The 19,453-nt window shown below is 41.9% G+C and overlaps 1 long non-coding RNA gene across 1 annotated transcript in view; it reads left to right on the top strand.

The window, feature by feature from the left end:
* The first annotated feature begins 1,565 nt into the window (after positions 1-1,565).
* LOC122445278 overlaps positions 1,566-19,453 on the top strand; it is a 33,424-nt gene continuing 15,536 nt past the window's right edge. Inside the window, exons 1-2 of the long non-coding RNA XR_006270500.1 lie at positions 1,566-1,643; positions 7,134-7,172. This is a non-coding gene — a long non-coding RNA (uncharacterized LOC122445278). The remainder of the gene's footprint in view (positions 1,644-7,133; positions 7,173-19,453) is intronic.

Raw genomic sequence — 19,453 nt, 5'->3', positions numbered from 1 at the left:
GGACTTCTCTGACCGTCCAGTGGTTAAGACTCTGTGTTTCCACTGCAGGGGGCTCAGGTTTGATCCCTGGTTAGAGAACTGAGAGCCCTCATACTTCTTGGTGCAGCCAAAAGTTTAAAAATAAAATAATAATTTTAAAAGACAATAAAATTTTTAAAAATAAAATAATACTAAAAAGTGGCAGAAGCAGGATGGTCATTCTGACCTCCCTACCCTTCTTCCCTGAAACAGGTCATAAAACTCCCTTGTGAAAGTACCCTCCCAAAACCAGGAGGAAGGAGAACTTTCTTGTTGCCAGGAACAGTGAATTTGGGGCAGAGGCTATATAAACAAACTGTGTTTAAGCTAACCGTTATCTTCCTAGTTACTTCTTGGCCATTTACTACTCCTAGCCCAAACCCTCTGTCTTGTCAATTCTTCACACATTCATTATTTGCCTAAGAGATGAAAAAGCTTCCTGCTCTGATCATGTCTTCATTCACTTGTGAAGAGCTAAATAAAAATGTATTAAAAGTTGTATGCAAAAAAAAAAAAAAAAGTTGTATGCAGTTTTCCTGTTAACCTGTCTTTGCCAGTTTCATTTTCATACCCAGCCAGGGGTCCTAAGAGGGCAACTTTTTCCTCCTATCCCCTGCCTCAGCCAAAGCGCCCTTGTTCATTTCTCCCACACTCCCAGCTCCTTTGTTCCACATTTTGCAGGTGGGAAGATAGTGTGGAGGGGGTGTGGGGCTTGTTGGAAGTGAGACCTCAAGGGCAGAGGCAGAACCCGGAAGAGAGCTGTGGAGTCACCCTGCTACCTAATCCAGCTGTCCGCGCCTGCATAACAATGGAAGGAAAGAGGAAGTGGGAAAGAATCAGGTCATCTAGTTGAATTAGAAGGGGAATTACCAAGACCCTGGAGCAGAGGTGAAGCAGCTCCCAGAAAGAAGGGCTGAAGACAGCACACAAAGACGAGGAGTGGGGAAATTAGTAACAGATATTCACTCGTGTCCAGAAGCAAAAAAGTCAAAAGCCCAGAGCTGAACTGCTCAGGCACTGAGGAAAGCTGAGATTGGCAGGCAGGTCTGGGCCGGGGCAGGATCCCCAGAGGAAGACAGAAAGCTCCAAGCCCCGCCAGGATTTCTTGGCGGCTGCCTTGGCCTAATACTGAGTATCGGTGCCTCAAGGGAAGGATGAGTCAGTGCCAACAGATCCAACTTCAGGGTAAAAGCCACTGGAAGGCACTGGGCAAACACGTTTCCTATGAGAGGGCTCTCTCACCACCCAAACCCTGGCCCTATGCAGGAAACTAGGGGGTCCCTGGCCCCTGCAGAAGAGCTCCTTCTCTGAGAGAATGAGAGTGAAGTGCCCAGGTAATCTACCTTCTTTCCTCTACAGGAGGTTTCTGCCAGACATGCTGCCCATTAGTTTCATAAAGCTATCTAAAGCCAAGGTTGGCAGAGCACAGAGGGCAAAGGGGTGAGTCCCAGCTGATGGCTGTGACTGTCACACCTCGCTGCGGGAGGCAAGGAAACCTGGAAACTAAAGAATATTCTCGGTCTCGGGCGTGGCTGTAAGTACACAGAGTGCTTGGGTGCCTCACAGGGGAGACTGAGGAATGGTGTGGGGATCTGGCCAACTGGCGTGTGGTTCCTTTGAAGAAGGTAAGTTCCACCACCCCATCATGGCATTCAGGATTGTTGAAAGGATGGCAGGACCGGTTGCATCACTCAGCCTGCGAGCTCAGCACTCAGCCTGTGAGAGCGGTTCACAGAGGCTAAGGAACCGACGATTATATTGCATGTAAGGGAAAGATTGCCATCTTTGGAGGAAGTTTGAGATAGGTGACTTTGCTTATATGGTTTTGTGGGGATTTTTTTTTTTTTTTTTTAGGAGCTTCCCTGGTAACTCAGCTGGTAAAGAATCCATCTGCAATGCAGGAGACCCGGTTTGACTCCTGGGTCGGGAAGATCCCAGGGAGAAGGAATAGGCTACCCACTCCAGTATTCTTGGGCTTCCCTGGTAGTTCAGCTGGTAAGGAATCTGCCTGCAATGTGGGAGACCTGGGTTCAATCCCTGGGTTGTGAAGCCATTTACCACAGACTGGGACTTGAACCTATGTGCTGGGACTCGAACCCAGCCAAAACCCTGCTTGGGACTTGAACCCATGTGGCTGGGACTCAAACCCAGTCAAAACCCTTGGTATTTGGTTTCAGGACCTAGTGAAGCTCAGGTTCTTGATGTTTCATTGCAGAAAGAATTCAGTGAGAGTGATAGGTAAATCAAAGTGATAGGTAAATGGATTTATTCAGAATCAGAGAGAAGCACACTCCACAGAGTCTGGGCTGTTGCAGAGGGCGAGTGCGACCCCGAAATTTGGTGTGGTTAGTTTTTACAGGCTGGGTAATTTCATATGCTAATCAGTGGGAGGATTATTCCATCTATTTTTGGGAAGGGGCAGATATTTCCAGGATTTGGGCCACTGCCCACTCCTTGGTCTTTTAGCAGTGCCTTGAAACTGTCATGGCACCTCTGGGTGTGTCATTTCACTTGCTGATTGAGGATCAAGGTCTAGTCTTGTCTGCCATCTTAGTACCATTTGATTCTAATCAGTTTATGTTGTGTCCTTGGGCTATGTCATTCTTTCAAAAGTTGTGCCTTGCCCCTTTCCCTCCTGTTACAGTTGGGATGATCCCCTGGAGAAGGGAAAGACTACCCACTCCAGCATTCTGGTTTGGAGAATTCCATGGGGTTACAAACAGCTGGACACAACTGAGTGACTTTCACTTCACTCTTTTTAATTTTGCTATTTTGTGGGGTTTTCTGACCAAACCCTGGGTCTTGTGGGATCTTAGCTCACTGACCAGGGATTGAACCAGTACCCCCTGCAGTGGGATCATGGAATCCTAATCACTGGACCACCAGGGAACTCCTCTAAATGTGCCATTTTAACTAACCATGTTTTAATTATACAGTAATTAATTACATTCACAATGCTGTACAACTATCACTACTAACTAATTCCAAAACCTTTTTTTTAATTTGGCTGTGTTTGGTGGTAGTTGCAGCATGAGAGATATTTCACTGTGACACACAGACTCTTTAATTGTGAACTCTCTAGTTGTGGTGTGCAGGCTCCAAAATTCAAGGGTTCAGTAGTTGCAGCCAAGGACTTGGTTGCAACAGGGCATGTGGGATCTTACATCCATGTCCCCTGCAACGCAAGGTGGATACTTAACCACTGGACCACCAAAGGTCCCTCCAAAACTCTTCCACCGCTCTGAACAGAACCTTTGTACTCCTCTGTGTGCTTGTTTCTGTGGCTGTTTTTTTCCCTAGAATATGGTGATCCTTGTACTGGCAGAGTCTTGCCTGGTCAGTCACACCTAGTCGAGTTCTCCTCACCTGAGTTTCTTTCATCACAGGATTGCCAAGAGTTCTTCCTGTGTAAACAGTACTGATACTTTTGCCCTACATATGCATACCTATTTCAACAAAGCAGGTATTCGATCACACTACCTCAAAACTTAGTGCTTAATACTACAACCCTTTCACTGGCTCACAATACTGTCAGTCATCAGTTTGAGCAGAGCTCAACTGGGCATTTCTTCTGGTATTATCAACTAGGATCATTCATGCCACTGCAGTCTTCTGGTGGCCCAACTGGAGCTGGATGCTATATGCTATATGACCTTATTTTATGAATAAGACATTCAGTGTCTGGCACTGGCTATGGGCTAGGTAGTTTATTTCCAACATGCTACCTAGGTAGCAGGGTTCCAGAAGCAACAAGAGAGAGAGGTCAAGACCCAGTGTACAAATAGTTTTTAAGCAGCCGTTGGATCATCTTTGCTGATGTCCCATCATCCAAAACAAGTCATATGGGAAAATCCAGAGTCAATGTGAGAGGGGATTTAATGAAAATCCAGATAGAGGCAGGCATGGCTCATTGGGATCATTACTATAACAATCTACCACACCTACATAATATTATGCATTTTCATTTCCTCCTTAACAGTGTATCTATTTTCAAGAGTTACAGATGTGGAAAACAAACTTATGGTTACCAGGGTGTAAGGAGGCAGGGATAAATTGGAAGACTGGGACTGACATATATACATTACTATATATAAAATAGATAACTGATAAGGACCTACTGTATAGCACAGGGGACTCTACTCAATACTCTATAAAGGCCTATATGGGAAAACAATCTAAAAAAGCGTAGATATATGTATAACAGATTCACTTTGCTGTACCCCTGAAACTAACACAACATTGTAAATCAACTATACTCCAGTAAAAAAACTTTTAAAAAGAAAAAAAATTTTATCTATTTTCCAAATTTTACAATTTTTTTTTTTTTTTTTTTTAGTGCAGTGAGTCAAGTTTTATTTGGGGCAAAACGAGGACTATAGCCTGGGAGACAGTGTTTCAGACAGCTCTGAGGAACTGCTCTGAAGAGGTTGAGAGGATAGGAAGGATATAGTTTTTATAATTATATTTGTAATAACTGTAAAATAACCAATCAAAGGATGGCCAAAATGTACTTAATCATTATTACTCTAGTTTTTGCATTTGTTTTAATTTTCACTATTATAAATAATTTATTAGCTAAATGGATATATATGAGTACCTACTATGTGTGAGGGATTATTCAAGGGCATTAAGGACACCATTTGCTTTGATTCTTTGTGAGCAGTGGGGAGGAAACACAAACACATGAATATATAATATGCAATATGGAGAAAAGTAAGAAAAGAGATTAAAGCCTACAGGATGGAGAGAAGGGGCGGGGTTTGCTATTTTTAAATCTTTTTTAAAATGTTTTGGGATTATATTCTAAGAAAAGGATAATTTCTTTTGTATCACCTCCTTGTTGTGAGAAGTGAGATCACAAGGACACAGGACGGGAATATTGTTAAGGCTTTCTTTTTTTTTTTTTTGTTAAGGCTTTCAAGATGGATGGCCCAGTACTCTTCCAAGTGTTTTCCCAATTTATACTGCCACCAGTATGAATTTGCCAAATGAGCAGCTTGGACAACAGTAACACTGAGCATTCTTATTAAAAAAGAAAACTTTGCCAATTTAATAGGTGATTCACCTTTTGTCAAAGGGGCTTTTTTTTTTTTCCATTTTAACTTTTCTTTCTTTTTTTTAAAAGATTTTATTTTTTATTTTTTGGCTATAGTGGGTCTTTGCTGTTGTACTTGGGCTCTCTCTGGTTGCCGTGAGTGGAGGCTACTCTTCCTTGTGGTACACAAGCATCTCGTTGTGGTGGCTTCTCTTACTGTGGAGCTTGGGCTCTAGCCACAGGGACTTCAGTAGTTGCAGCTCCTGGACTCAGTAGCTGTGGCACACAGGCTTAGTTGCTCCATGGCATGTGGGATCTCCCAGACCAGGGATCAAACCAGTGTCCCTTGCATTGCAAGGGGGATTCTTAACACTGGACCACCAGGGAAGCCCAAAGTAGCATTTTATATCATTATTTATCTTGACCACATTTTGGACTTTGTAAGCTTTTGGGTTGTAATTGCCATTTGCAGTTGGTATGGTGTGTATGTGTGTGAGAGTATACATTTGTATGAGAGGAAGATAAAGAGAGGGAGAGAATGAAACAGATTAAAAAATTTTTTTGGATATGATGACACTTGGACATATACATGTTTCCTGCTGTGGAGAAAAAAAAATTGGGGATAGAATATTAAATCATAAAGATTCAAATACGGAGAAAACCATTTTTTTTTTCTGTAGAATTAGGCAATTTATTGTCAGTTCAGACCTTGGAATTAAATAATTCCTTAAAGAAAGTTTTAGTCCCTCAGTTGTGTCCTACTCTTTGTGACCCCATGGACTGTAGCCCGCCAGGCTCCTCTGTCCATGGGATTTTCCAGCAAAAATACTGAAGTGGGTAGCCATTCCCTTTTCCAGGGGATTTTTCCAATCCAGGAACTGAATGCTGGTCTCCTGCACTGCAGGCAAGTTCTTTCCTGTCTGAGTATCCAGGGAAGCCCTGAAATAATTCCTTAACATCCCCAAATTTACATACCTCTGGTAAAGGGAAATATGTGAAGATAAAATAAAAAGATTACTACAGGTCTAAAATACTTCATTTTATGCTAAAATTGGGAAACTGTCCAGAAATGAAATGTAGAGTTCTTAGATGGCAAAGAATGTGTAATTTATTTTTGTTTCCCTGGAATTCCTAAGAGTTTCACAGTTAATATTGGTTGAACAAATGAAGCAACAGTTTAATGCAACGGTTTTACTTGTTTGCACTGTTATGCAAATATATTTCATACCTTGCAGGGCCCTGTGGGGCTCCTGAGCACAAAGCCTTTTCCTGTCACCCATTTTTTTTGACTATAGGAAACAACCTTCATTCAGCCTCCAGGACCTTCCCTGAGTTTCAATGGGCAGATTCAAGCAGTTGTCAGTTAGGGACTGGAGGGGATGTGAGACCAGGGAGAAAGAAAGTCACGAGCTGCCTTGAGAGAGGTGCCATTTCCCCATCAACGGAAACCCACAACAACATCTTTGAGCTATTTTGTGGATACTGAAACCCCCTCCAGATGGGAAAAGTTATGGTATGCTGCCCACAAGCAGGTAGACCCCAGGTCAGTTAAACCTCAAGACTGACAATGTTGACTCCTACTTACCTCACCACGAATCCATCAGAAGAATATCTACAAGCCGATCACCCCCTCTTTTACTATAAAACCTCTCACTATCTTCCCCAAGTTAAGACACATGGTTTTGAGGCGTTAGGCTGCTATCTCCACTTTTGCCTGGCAAAGCAACAAAGCTACGCTTTTCTACTACCCCCCAAACTCTGTCTCTGAGATTTGATTTGGGACTGGTGTACAGAGAAGCTGAGCTTTCAGCATCAATTTTCTCTCTTTGGGAATCAGGAGGCTTAGGTAGGTATTTTTTGAAGTAGTAGCTGAACCTTGGCCCTCAGGAAGGATAAAAGTTTCCTTTGTAGGGACCCATACATGGTAAGCACCCACTTAAGGCTGTGACCCTGTGCAATGTGGGGACAGTCTTGGGCACTGACCAGGAGGTGGGGCCATTTTTGGTCCTAACAGGAAGCGCCCCAGTTTAGGGCTCATTGTGCTCATTGTTTCTATCTCTGCTTTTTTTTTTTTTTTTAGGGTGATGGAAAATTTATTTGGTGTTTCGCGCAGCATCAGGTAGGGGATAAACCTGGAGAGAGGGCCTGGTTTGCAGGTGTAGGAACCCCAGTAGGCTTCCTTTCTGTGCCGGAGGGTACTAGGGAGGGCTTAAGGCTGTTTTCCTGGAGGGCTAGAGGGGTCTGAGGCGGGGCAGGGCTTTCAGTAGGGGACCCTCAAGTGAAACAGCTTAGAGAGGGCTGGGAATGGACAGGAATTCTTCTGAAGGGTGATGTCGAGTGCTGCCTTCACCCAACCAGGCAGAGAAGGGCAGAGAGTAGATGGACGTGGGAGACCAGGCCAAGAGGAAGTGCTCACTTGGCACAGTTTGGCCCAGAGGGCGCAGGGGATTCTTTACCACCAGCTGAACCTACAGCACACTGCGGGTGTGGCAAGGCACATCTCAGCTGGGCCCCACACCCAATCAGTATTCATGACAACCCTTGATCCCAGTGAGTGTCTCATAGTAGTGGAACTTGTAACAACTAGTTTGGAAGTCCAGAAAGCTGTCCTTCATGTCTGGCAGGGACATCTTGCAAACAAAAGAGTGGGTAGAGAAGAGCATCCCACACGTCAGCTTATATGCTGCCTCCTTGGGGATCCCCACTTGTTTCTTGCAGGCCACTTGCTGTAATGCAGACACACTCCATTCTGGTCAAATAGTTGCAGGTTGTGAACCATCATTAGAACTGCTCCGAATGCCTGTCACTCAATACATCCTATCTCTACTTTCTCAGTCTATCGGTATCCATGACCCATACATAGTATGTCTGTCTGCCCCCATGAGAAAGTGTGTCATTAATTAATGCATGTATTTATGTACTTATTTACCCCTCTATTCATTTGAGCATGTATTTGTACACTACTGCAGTCATTCATTCCGTACACATTAAGTGTAAGTTCTGTGGGAATTTCCTGGCAGTCCAGTGGTTAATTCTGCACTTCCACTGCAGTTGGTGTGGGTTTGATCCTTAGTCTGGGAACTACCGATGTGAGAGTTGGACCATAAAAAAGGCTGAGTGCTGAAGAACTGATGCCTTCAAATTGTGGTGCTAGAGAAGATTCTTGAGAGTCTCTTGGACAGCAAGGAGATCAAACCAGTCAATACTAAAGGAAATCAACCTTGAATATTCATTAGAAGGACTAATGCTGAAGCTGAAGCTCCAATACTTTGGCCACCTGATGTGAAGAACTAACTCATTGGAAAAGAGCTTGATGCTGGGAAAGATTGAAGGCAAAACGAGAAGGGGGCAGCAGAGGTTAGATAGCATCACTGACTCAAGGGACATGAGTTTGAACAAACTTTGGGAGATAGTGGAGGACAGGGAAGCCTGGCATGCTGCAGTCCATGGGGTGACAAAGAGTTGGACACGACTTAGTGACTGACCAACAGTAATAACTGGGAACTAAGATCCTGAGTGCCACCTGGAACAGCCCCCAAAAAAGTTACAACTTTTTACTTTGTTACCAGAGGAATCAGTGATATTTAGAGACCCAAATGGGTGCCCAGGGAAAAGCCCCAGGCCCAGACCTACAGTCCTGTTGTTGATGTTATGTAAATTGAGATCATGGCAGTGCACTGGCCAACCCTTCTTGGTCCACTGACTTTGAGCAAATAAATTCTTGTTTTACCAAACCCAAAGCAAGATGTGCTGACTAAGCCTTCTTTACCAGGAAAATTGTATTATACTTCTCTTTGTGATAGCAAAGGTTAGAAAAACAATATGTGACCTTAACAGCTCTGGGCACTGAATCTGCACTTTGTCAGCTGTGAAAAAACAGACATCCCAGCATTCAAGTGAGACTATTTGGTAAGTTTATGTAACTTTGTATTAAGAGATGAGGGAAATTTTTGTTTGTTTGTTTTAAAGCAAAACTGAGACTCTCTGGCCTTAAGGAGTTTATAATCCAGGTGAGAAATTAAGGCCAGTCTACCAAGAGTTACAGATCATCAATCTAAGGAATGTTTATGTTGAAAGCTGTCTAAAGACCCATCTGGTCTGAAATTCCCTACCAAGGTGGAACACCCCTGACAAAGTACTTTGAATTCTGCAAATAGTCTTTTCAGCTTTGTACCAACATTTTTCTGTGAAGAAACTATTATTAATTTTTTTAATTAGGAAAACTGTATATGCTTAATGTAGCACATTGAAACAATATGGCAGAGTATCACAGTAAAAAGTAAAGCCTCAGCTCAAATCCCCTCATCCACCATTTGTTACCGGATGATGAGAATGGCTAACTATTTTCTATACTTGCACAAGCACATATATAAAAATTCCATCCCATACTTTCAATTATAATCTATTTTTAAAATAAGATAACATGTACAATATAAAAACCAAAAGAGTATAAAAGAATATAGTAAAAAAAATTTTTTTCAAAAAGGAAAAAAATGAAAAAAAATTTTAGAAAAAGGAAAACAGAAAAAGAAAAAAAAATTGAAAAAGAAAAAGACAAAAACAATCAAACAAAAAAAAGAATATACAGTGAAAACAAAATCTCTTCTATCCCTTTCCCTCTAGCACCTCAGTTCTGATCCACAAAGGCAGTCACTGTTACTATCTTTATATACATCCTTCCAGAAATAGTCTGTGCATTTTCCAAGCATATATGTTATTCTTTTTAAAAAGAAAAGCACAAGTGTTAGCAGATTAAATACATTTTTTTCCCCTTAATGACATATTTTAGAAATTATTCCATACTACTACTTGGAGTCAGCTCCTTCATTCCTTCTAACAGGTACATAGCATTTCATTTTAAAGATAACTCATAATTTAACAAATCAATTTATTATGAATATTTTGGTGTTCCTGCCCTTTTGCTATTAGAAACAAGGCTGCAAAGAATAACTTTGGCTGCATTACATTTTTTTTCATGCAAGGTTGCTGGATAAATATTTAAAAGCAGAATTTCTGGATCAAAGGGCAGATGTTCTTCTTGTTTTGATAGACATTGCCAGTTCCTCTCAATAGATGTACCATTTTGTATTGTTTTTTTTTAGGTGCTAAGTTGTGTCCAACTCTTTGCCACCCCATGGACTGCAGCATGCCAGACCTCCCTGTCTTTCACTATCTCTTGGAGTTTGCTCAAACTCATGTCCATTGAGTCAGTAATGCCATCCAACCATCTAATTCTCTTTCACCCCCTGTTCCTCCTGCCCTCAATCATGTTGGGTTCCTTGCGACCCTATGGACTATAGCCTGCCAGGCTCCTCTGGAATTTGTTATCATTTTCTTTTACAGTGTTTTGCTTTTATCTATTTATTTTTGCATTTGTTTCACCATACTGAGTGAGGCTTGTCTACAGCAAAATACAAAAATCCTACCATATTCTCTTCTAGTGCTGAGATAGGAAGGGGGTCAGTTAGTTCAGTCCCTCAGTCATGTCAGACTCTTTGTGACCCCATGGACTGCAGCATGCCAGGCCTCCCAGTCCATCACCAACTCCCAGAGCTTGCTCAAACTCACGTCCATCGAGTCAGTGACGCCATCTAACCATCTCATCCTCTATGGTTCCCTTCTCCTCCGGCCTTCAATCTTTCCTTGCCTCAGGGTCCTTTCCAATGAGTCAGTTCTTCCCATCAGGTGACCAAAGTATTGGAGCTTCAGCTTCAGCATCAGTCTTTCCAATCTACATTCTGGACTGATTTCCTTTCAGATTGACTGGTTTGATCTTCTTGCAATCCAAGGGACTCTGAACAGTCTTCTCCAACACCACAGTTCAAAAACATAAATTCTTTGGTGCTCAGCTTTCTTTATGCTCCAACTCTTGCATCAATATATGACTACTGGAAAAACCATAGCTTTGACTAGACTGACCTTCGTCATCAAAGTAATGTCTCTGCTTTTTAATAGCTTTTCTTCCAAGGAGCAAGCATCTTTTAATTTCATGGCTGCAGTCACCATCTGCAGTGATTTTGGAGCCCAAGAAAATAAAGTCTGTCACTGTTTTTACTTTTCCCCCATCTATTTGCCATGAAGTGATGGGGCTGGATGCCATGATCTTTGTTTTTTGAATGCTGAGTTTTAAGCCAGCTTTTTCACTCTCCTATTTCACTTTCATCAAGAGGCTCTTTAGGTCTTCTTTGCTTTCTGCCATAAGGGTGGTATCATCTGCATAAAAGAGGTTATTGATATTTCTCCTGGCAATCTTGATTCCAGTTTGTACATCATCCAGCCCAGCATTTTGCATGGTGTACTCTGCATATAAGTTAAATGAATGGGGTGACAATAACAGCCTTGACATACTCCTTTACCATTTTGAAACCAGTCCGTTGTTCCATGTCGAGTTCTAACTGCTTCTTGACCTGCATACAGACTTCTCAGGAGGTAGGTAAGGTGGTCTGGTATTCCCATCTCTTTCAGAATTTTCCACAGTTTGTCATGATCCACACAGTCAAAGGCTTTGGCACAGTCAATAAAGCAGAAGTATATGTTTTTTTGGAAACTCTCTTGCTCTTTCTATGATCCAACAAATGTTGGCAATTTGATCTCTGGTTCCTCTGCCTTTTCTAAATTCAGCTTGAACATCTGGAAATTCTCAATTCATGTACTGTTGAAGCCTGGGTTGGAAAATTTTGAGCATTACTTTGCTAGAGTGTGAGATGAGTGCAATTGTACGGTAGTTTGAACATTCTTTGGCATTGCCTTTCTTTAGGATTGGAATGAAAAGTGAACTTTTCCAGTCCTGTGGCCACTGCTGAGTTTTTCAAATTTGCTGGCATATTGAGTGCAGCACTTTCACAGTGCTTGAAGTAGCTCAGCTGGAATGCCATCACCTCCACTTGCTTTGTTTGTAGTCATGTTTCCTAAGACCCCCTTGACTTCACATTCCAGGATGTCTGGCTCTATGTGAGTGATCACACCATTGTGGTTTTCTGGGTCATTAAGATCTTTTTTGTATAGTTCTTCTGTGTATTCTTGCCACCTCTTCTTAATATCTTCTGCTTCTGTTAGGTCTTGCTGTTTCTGTCCTTTATTTAGCCCATCTTTGCATGAAATGTTTCCTTGGTATCTCTAATTTTCTTGAAGAGATCTCTAGTTTTTCCCATTCTGTTATTTTTCTCTATTTTTTTTTTTTTTTTCATTAATCTCTTAGGAAAGCATTCTTATCTCTCCTTGCTGTTCTTTGGAACTCTACATTCAGATGGATATGTCTTTCCTTTTCTCCTTTGCCTTTTGCTTTTCTTCTTTTCTCACCTATCTGTAAAGCCTCCTCAGACAACCATTTTTCCTTTTTGCATTTCTGTTTCTTGGGGTGGTCTTGATCACTGCCTCCTATACAATGTCACAAACCTCCGTCCATAGTTCCTCAGGTACTCTATCAGATCTAATCCTCTGAATCTATTTGTCACTTCAACTATATAATCATAAGGGATTTGATTTGGGTCATACCTGAATGGTCTAGTGGTTTTCCCTATTTTCTTCAATTTAAGTCTGAATTTGGCAATAAGGAGTTCATGATCTGAGCCACAGTCAGCTCCCAGTCTTATTTTTGCTGACTGTATAGAGCTTCTCCATCTCTAGCTACAGAGAATATAATCAATCTGATTTCAGTATTGACCATCTGGTGATGTCCATGTGTAGAGTCATCTCTTATGTTATTGGAAGAGGGTGTTTGCTATGACCAGTGTGTTCTCTTGGCAAAGCTCTGTTAGCATTAGCCTTTGCCCTGCTTCATTTGGTATTCCAAGGCCAAATTTTCCTGTTACTCCAGGTTTCTCTTGACCTCCTACTTTTGCATTCCAGTCCCCTATGTAAAATAGATAGCCAATGGAAATTTGCTGTATGCCTCAGGGAACTCAAACAGGGGCTCTGTGACAATCCAGAAGGGTGGGATAGGGCGGAAGATGGAAGAGAGGCTTGGGAAGGTGGGGACATCGGTGTACCTATGACAGAAAACCACAAAATTCTGTGAAGCAGTTATCCTTCAATTAAAAAAATAAAGCGGAAAAAAAAAAAGCTCAGGTTCTCTCTCTCTCTTTTTAAAAATAATTTTATTTATTTATTTATTTTTGGGTGTGCTGGTGCTTCACTGCTGCGAGCCAAAGCTACTCTCTAGTTGAGGTGCTTGGGCCTATCATTGCTATGACTTTTCTTGCTACAGAGCGCCAGCTCTAGAGCACAGGCTCAGTAGTTGTGGCACACGGACTTAGTTGCCCTGTAGCATGTGGGGTCTTCCCAGACCAGGGTTCGAACCTGTGTCTCCAGCATTGGCAGGAGATTCTTTACCACTGAGCCATCAGGGAAGCCCAAAGCTTAGGTTCTTGATTTCTCATCACCAAAAGAATTCAGTGAGAGACAAAGTGATAGGTAGATTTATTTATAGAAAAACACACTTCACAGTGTGGGCCATGTCGGAATGTGAGAGCAGCACCAAGGTATGAGGTTGTCTTTTTTTTTTTTTTTGAGGTTGTCTTTTTTTAGGTGTGTGGGCATGCTCAGTCATGTTTGACTATTGGCAACCCCATGAACTGTAGCCCCCCAGAATCTGTCCATGGGATTCTCTAGGCAAAAATACTGGAGTGGGTTCCCATTTCCTTCTCCAGAGGATCTTCCTGACTCTGGGATCGAACCCCTATCTCTTGTGTGTCCTGCATTGGCAGGCAGATTCTTTACCACTTCGCCACCTGGGAAGCCTGTCAGTTTTCATAGGAGTGGGTAATTTCACAGGCTAATGAGCGGGGAGAGTATTCCAGCTAGTTGGGGGAGGTGCCCAGGAATTGGACCACTGCCTACTTTTTGAACTTTTTGATTGGCCTTTGAATTGTCTTGACACATGCAAGTGTGTCATTTAGTTTGTTGATGTGTTACAATAAGGATAAGCTGAGGCTCAAGGTCTAGTGGAAGTCCACTTGTCTGCCATCTTGGACTTGTTTGGTTCTAATCAGTTTATGTCAAGTCCTCAGGCTATGTTATTCTTTTTAAGGTTGTGCCCTGTCCCCTTCCCTCCTGTTTCAGAAGTGCCAAGTGGTAATCACTAGACCTACAGGGAATTCCCTGAATAATCCATTTTTAGAATACCATCTCAATAATAAACTATAAATATATATGTATATATATATATTATATACAAATTTTCGCATATATAAGTTTCTGGGCTCTAATTTTGTTTTGTTAATCTATCTGCCTAATGTTTAAAAAACAAAATTCAACCAAGTAAATTTGAAGAATTACAATTGGCTTCATTGGGCGCGTCATGATTTGGGTAGAACCTCATCTAGCAACTAGAAGAACCTCCAAGGATTTGTACAAAATGGAAGGTTTTTATAGAAAGAAGGGTGGGGAAAGGGTTACGTGCTAAGTCACTTCAGTGGTGTCCGACTCTTTGAGACCCCATGGACTGTAGTCCACCAGACTCCTCTGTCCATGGGATTCTCCGGGCAAGAATACTGGAGTGGGTTCCCATTTCTTACTCCAGGGGTACTTCCCAACCCAGGGATCGAACCCTGGCTGTTAAGTCTCCTGCTTTGGTAGGCAGGTTCTCTACCACTAGCACACCTGGAAGCCCCATGTTGCAGAAAGAGAGCTATTAGCAAAAGAAAAGAAAGGATTATTTTTAGGCCAGGGCATTTATTTTGGAAGAAAAGGAATGGCAAAGGTTTTATCATGCAGATTGGCACTTCTTGAATGGAGGAAGAGGGGTGGAAAGGGAGAGGGCCAATGTGACAGATTACTTTATTGGTGCTGGATCTGAAAATTCCAGGCTGGTTGGTTCAGATTACATTTCTGGAAGAGGGTGAAACTTCAGTTTTGTTTTTGTTGTTCAGTCTCTAAGACATATCCAACTTTTTGCAACCCAATGAACTGCATCAAGCCAGGCTTCCCTGTCCTTCATTATCACCTAGAGTTTGCTCAAATTCATGTCCATTGAGTCAGTGATGCTATATAACCATCTCATCCTCTGTCGACCTCTTCTTTTGCTCTCAATCATTCCCAGTGTCAGGATCCAGTGAGTCGGCTCTTCACATCAGGTGCCAAAGCACTGGAGCTTCAGCTTAAGCATCAGTCTTTCCAAAGAATATTCAGAATTAATTTCCTTTAGGATTGACTGGTTTGATTTCCTTGCTGTCCAAGGGATTCTCAAGAGTTTCTAGTACCACAGTTTGAAAGCATCAAATCTTTGGCACACAGCCTTCTTTGTGGCCTAACTCTCACATCTTCACTTGACTAGTGACAAAACCATAGCTTTGAGTAGATGGAACTTTGTAGGCAAAGTGATGTCTCTGCTTTTTAATACGCTGTCTAGGTTGGTCATAGCTTTTCTTCCAAGGAGCAAGCATCTTTTAATTTCATGGCTGCAGTCACCATCTGCAGTGATTTTGGAGCCCAAGAAAACAAAGTCTGTTACTGTTTTCACTTTTCCCCCATCTATTTGCATGAAGTGACAGAACCAGCTGCCATGACCTTAGTGTTTTAAATTTTGAGTTTTAAGCCATCTTTTTCACTCTCCTCTTTCACCCTCATCAAAAGGCTCTCTAGTTCCCCTTCCCTTTCTGCCATTAAAGTGGTATATTATCTCCATATCTGTGGTTATTGATATTTCTCCTGACAATCTTGATTCCAGCTTGTGAGTCATTCAGCCCGACATTTCACAGGATGTGCCCTTCATAAAAGTTAAATAAGCAGAGTGATAATATATAGCCTTGACTTACTCCTTTCCCAAGTTTGAACCAATCCGTTGCTCCATATAAGGTTATAACTGTTAATTCTTGTCCTGCATACAGGTTTCTCAGGAGACAAGTAAGGTAGTCTGGTATTTCCATCTCTTTTTAAGAATTTTCCAAAAAAAAAAAAGAATTTTCCAGTTTGTTGTGATCAACGTAAAGGCTTCAGCATAGTCAAAGAAGCAAAAGTAGATGCTTTTCTGGAATTCCCTTGCTTTCTCTATGATCCAATGGATGTTGGCAATTTGATCTCTGGTTTCTCTGCCTTTTCTAAACCCAGCTTGTATATCTGGAAGTTCTCAGTTCACGCACTGCTGAAGCCTAAATTGAAGGATTTTGAGTATAATCTTGCTAGCATGTGAAATAAGTCTAATCGTATGGTAATTTGAACATTCTTTGGCATTGCCTTTCTTTGGGATTGGAATGAAAACTGACCTTTTACAGTCCTGTGGCCACTGCTGAGTTTTCCAAATTTGTTGGCATATTGAGTGCAGCACTTTTACAGCATCACCTTTTAGGATTTGAAATAGCTCAGCTGGAATTCCATCACATCCACTAGCTGTGTTTCTAGTGATACTTCCTAAGGTCCACTTGACTTCACACTTGAAGATATCTGGCTCTAGGCGAGTGACCACACCACGGTGATTATCCAGGTCATTAAGATCATTTTTTGTATAGTTCTTCTGCGTATTCTTGCCACCTCTTCTTAATCTCTTCTGCTTCTGTTAGGTCCTTGCTGTTTCTGTCCTTTATTATGCCGGTCTTTGTACAGAATGTTCCCTTGGTATCTCTAGTTTTCTTAAAGAGATCTCTAGTGTTTCTTATTCTATTGTTTTCCTCTATTTCTTTGCATTGTTCACTTAAGAAGGTTTTTTTAAATCTCTTCTTGCTATTCTCTGGAACTCTGCATTCAGTTGGGTACATCTTTCCCTTTCTCCTTTGCCTTTTGATTATCTTCTCTTTGCCTTTTCTCAGTTATTTGTAAGGCCTCCTCAGACAACCACTTTGCCTTCTTGCATTTTTTCCTCCCTTTGGGATGGTTTTGGTCACCACCCCTTATACAATGTCATGAACCTTTGTCCATAGTTCTTCAGGCACTCTGTCTAACAGAGCTAATCCCTTGAATCTATTTGTCACTTTCACTGTATAATCACAAAGGATTTGATTTAGCCCCTTCCTCAATGGTTTAGTGGTTTTCCCTACTTTCTTCAAGTTAAGGCTGAATAAGGAGCTCATCATCTGAGCCATAATCAGCTCCCGGTCTTGTTTTTGCCGAATGTTTAGTGCTTCTTGATCTTCAGCTACAAAGAATATAATCAATCTGATTTCAGTATTGACCATCTGGTGATGTCCATGTGTAGAGTTCTCCCATGTGTTGTTGGAAGAGGCTGTTTGCTATGACCAGCGTGTTCTCTTGACAAAACCGTTAGCCTTTGCCCTGCTTCATTTTATATTCCAAGGCCAAATTTGCCTGTTACTCCATGTATCTCTTCACATCCTGTTTTTGCATTCCAATACCCTATGATGAAAATGACATCTTTTTTTGGTTTTAGTTCTAGGTCTTGTAGGTCTTCATAGAACTGTTCGCCTTCAGCTTCTTCAGCATTAATGGTTGGAGCATAGATTTGGATTACTGTGATGTTGAATGGTTTGCCTTGGAAATGAACCAAGATCATTATGTCATTTTGAGACTGCATGCAAATACTGCATTTCGGACTCTTTCGTTGACTATGAGGGCTAGTCCATTTCTTCTAAGGAATTCTTGCCCACAGTAGTAGATATATTGGTCATTTGAATTAAACTTGCCCATTCCTGTTCATTTTAGTTCACAGATTCCTAAACTGTCCATGTCCACTCTTGCCATCTCCTGCTTGACCATTATCCAATTTACCTGATTCATGGATCTAACATTCCAGGTCCCTATGCAATATTGTTCTTTACAGCATTGGACTCTACTTTCACCATCAGCGTGCGTGCTAAGTCGCTTCAGTGGTGTCTGACTCTTTGTGACGCCATGGACTGCAGCCTGCCAGGCTCTCTAGCGAAGAATACTGGAGTGGGTTGTCATGCACTCCTCCAGGTATCTTCCCAACCTAGGGATTGAACCGACATCTCTTACAGTCTCCTGCATTGGCAGACGGGTTCTTTACCACTGTTGCCACCTGGGCACCAGACACATCCAGAGCTCGGCAAGGTTTCCTCGTTAGCCTAGCTCCTTCATTCTTTATGGAGCTGTTTCTCCATTCTTCCCCAGTAGCATGTTGGACACCTACCGACGTGGTCGGCTTCTCTTCCAGTGTCATATCTTTTTCTTTTCATTGTGTTCATAGAGTTCTCAAGGCAAGAATACTGAAGTGATTTGCCATTCCCTTCTCTAGTGGACTGCATTTTGTCAGGCCCTGACTAACAGGGACATTAAATCAGGTATTAAATTTAGGTTTTGTATCATGGACTTTTAAGAGCAGTGATGCCATTTTTAGGACTTTGATTTTTCTTTTAACTTTCCTCAGGTCTCTTACCATACTGTTTTTGTTATTCTATGCTTAATATGTTTAATTCCTAGAAGATATGGTCATCTTTTTTCCCCAGATATTTTATGGATTTTGTGCTATTTTTTGAGCACAATAGCTTTGAGCTATTTTGTGGATACTGAAACTGCCTCCAGGTGGGAGAAGTTAAGGTATGCTGTTCACAAGCATGTAGACCCTAGACCAGTTAAACCTGAAGGTTGACGATGTTGATTCCTACTTACCTCACCACCAACCCATCAGAAGAATGTCCATGAGCTGATCATGTCCTCTTTCACTATAAAACTTGTCACTATCTTCCCCAAGTTGGGACACATGGTTTTTAAGGCATTAGCCTGCTGTGTCCCCCTTTGCCTGGCATAGCAACAAAGCTATCTTTTTCTACTCTCCCCAAAACTCTGTCTCTGAGATTTGATTTGACACAGATATAACTTATACGCCAACCACATCATGAGAAATGCTGGGCTGGATGAGTTATAAGTTGGGATCAAGACAGGTGGGAGAAACATCAACAACCTCAGATATGTGGATGATACCACTCTAATGGGAGAAAGCAAAGAGGAACTGAAGAACCTCTTGATGAGGGTGAAGGAGGAGAGTGGAAAAGTCAGCATAAAACTAAATATAAAGAAAACTAAGATCATGGCATCTGGCCCCATTACTTTATGGCAAATAGAAGGGGAAAGGTGGAAGTGGTGACAGATTTCCTCTTCTTGGGCTCTAAAATCACTGCAAATAGTGACTGCAGCCACAAAATCAGAAGACAATTGCTTCTTGGCAGGAAAGTTATAACAAACCCAGTGTGTTGAAAAGAAGAGGCATCACTCTGCTGACAAAGGTCCAGCTAGTCAAGGCTATGGTCTTCCAAGTGGTCACATATGGTTGTGAGAGCTGGACCTTAAAGAAGACAGAGTGCCAAAGAATTGATGCCTTCTAACTGTGGTGCCAGAGAAGACTCCTGAGAGTACCTTAGAGACCAAACCAGTCAATCTTAAAGGAAATCAATCCTGAATACTCATTGGAAGGACTGATGCTGAAGTTGAAGCTCCAGTATTTTGGTCACCTGATGCGAACAACCAACTCATTGGAAAAGTCCCTAATGCTGG

This window comes from Cervus canadensis, chromosome 7 (genome assembly GCF_019320065.1).
Source record: "Cervus canadensis isolate Bull #8, Minnesota chromosome 7, ASM1932006v1, whole genome shotgun sequence".
Classification (NCBI taxonomy): Eukaryota; Metazoa; Chordata; class Mammalia; order Artiodactyla; family Cervidae; genus Cervus; species Cervus canadensis.
The sequence above is the reverse complement of the archived record's forward strand: the minus strand, read 5'-3'. Positions and strand labels throughout refer to the sequence as shown.